Source organism: Saimiri boliviensis, chromosome 1, assembly GCF_048565385.1.
Source record: "Saimiri boliviensis isolate mSaiBol1 chromosome 1, mSaiBol1.pri, whole genome shotgun sequence".
NCBI classification, from domain to species: domain Eukaryota; kingdom Metazoa; phylum Chordata; class Mammalia; order Primates; family Cebidae; genus Saimiri; species Saimiri boliviensis.
Genome location: NC_133449.1, coordinates 41,462,114 through 41,464,139, shown reverse-complemented (window position 1 = coordinate 41,464,139; position 2,026 = coordinate 41,462,114). Strand labels below are relative to the sequence as shown.

Sequence of the window (2,026 nt, the reverse complement as noted above, 5' to 3'; positions counted from 1 at the left end):
AATATAAGAATTAACAGACCCTTTAAATTTGTTTTAAATATTTTTAAAGTTAAAAAGTGTTTAAAGTTTGTAATTCCTAGTAGGAAAACATTATCTGAATGAATACCCTAATGGCAAACCACTGTAAAATGCTTCAGCTGCATTTGGGGGAGAGGAGTAGGGATTATCTTCAAAGCACCCCAGCTCTCTTGATGAGAAGGTCAGAGGTGCACTGGTTTGTATTATTGCGACATCCGTAAGGTGATCTACGTTGCTTTTCCTTCAGCAAAGGCTTTATTTATCAGAAGGGCATTATGCTTGACCTCCAAATTTGGCTGACAATTTGCTGATAAGATTAATAACCTTTGGGTTGCTCTGGTATTTTGACATATTTGCTAAGTTCTGAGCCACATCCTGGAAGGCCACCATAACTTCTGGATCCTGCATGGCTGCAAGAACCTCCGGATCACTAAGAATTTCATTGAGTCCTGGCATTCCAGCCATTCCAGGCATGCCCCCTCCCATTCCAGGCATTCCTCCGGGAAAACCACCAGGCATTCCCCCAGGAAAGCCACCTGGAAAAGAGCCATACTGAGCTCCTGACTGTCGTCTGGCTTCTTCCTCCCTCTGGGCTCTCTCATGCTCCTCTCGAGCCTTCTTAACTCTTTCTATTCTTTCTTTGATCTCTCGCTCTTCACGTTTTCGCTCATACTTTCTCCGATGTTCTGCAATTTTCTGTGCCCTAGGTTGAACTTCTTTCAGCATTGCACTCGCATCTTCATCATAATCCAGTTTACAGGCAAGGGCAAGATCATGGGCTGCTTCTTCCCAGTGGCCTAGAAGTCTGTGTGCTTTCCCTCGCCACTTGTAAGGCTGAGCTGAATCAGGATTTATTTCAATGGCTCTGTCACAGTCTCGGATGGCAGCATTTGGCTTCTGTAATTTGACCAAGACACTGGCCCTCTTGGCATACAAAATGGCCAAGCGAGGATTCAGCTTGATGGCATCTGTGAATAAGTCAATGGCTTTCTGCAATTCACCGTCATTTAGGGCTTCAATAGCAGACACTTTCTTATCATTTGCCTGATCTATCATCTCCTCTGTTATCTCTGTATTTTCATCTCCCATTTCTTGAGGGGTGTCAGTGTCTGGTTCAATCACACCTTCATTATCAATTTCTAGATCACTTTCCTCACTTGACGGTTCGTCTGCCTTTAAGTCTTCCTCTACCTTCTTACTATCAGGTTTTTCTTCCTTGGTATTTTCTTCTGATTTAGCTTTCTGAGTAGCAGGTGGTATTTTACCTCCCATACTCTCCACCCACTCCCTCAGGAAGCGCATTTCCTCTGTGTGCAGAACCCTTGGATCCTGCTTACACGTCTTCACAAAGGCCCGAAGCTCGTTCACTTTGCGGGGGTCCATGGTCAGGAGGCGGTGGGCGAAGCTAAGGGTCTGTGGCCCGCTTCCAGGCCGAGGCGCTGGCTTGGCGTGACCGCGCAGAAGGGGCACTTCTAGCTCCTTCTATGTCCTTGCAAAGGATATGCTCTCCATGTAGTATTCCATGATGTATATGTATTACATTTTCATTATCTCGTCTATCATTGATGGGCATTTGGGCTGATTTCTTTTCTTTGTTATTGTGAATAGTGCTGCAATAAACATATACGTGAGCATATCTTTATAACAGAATGATTTACATTCCTTTGGGTATATACCCATTAATGAGATTGCTGGGTCAAATGGTATTTCTGCCTCTGGATCACTGAAGAATTGCTACACTATCTTTCACAATGGTTGAACTAACTGATACTCCAACCAACAGTGTAGAAGCATTCCTTCTTCTCCACAACCTTGCAAGCATCTGTTGTTTTTTGACTTTTTAATCATAGCCATTCTGAATGGCGTAAGATGGTATCTCATTGTGGTTTTGATTTGCATTTCTCTAACTATCAGTGCTGTTGAGCTTTTTTTCATAAATTTGTTGGCTTGCATATATGTCATCTTTTGAGCAGTGTCTATTCATGTTCTTTGCCCACTTTTTAATGAG

The 2,026-nt window shown here is 43.3% G+C and overlaps 1 pseudogene; it reads right to left on the bottom strand.

Annotated features, from left to right (window-relative positions):
• Positions 1 to 236: 236 nt before the first annotated feature.
• LOC141584018 (hsc70-interacting protein pseudogene) lies at positions 237 to 1,401 on the bottom strand (annotated as a pseudogene).
• Positions 1,402 to 2,026: the final 625 nt, after the last annotated feature.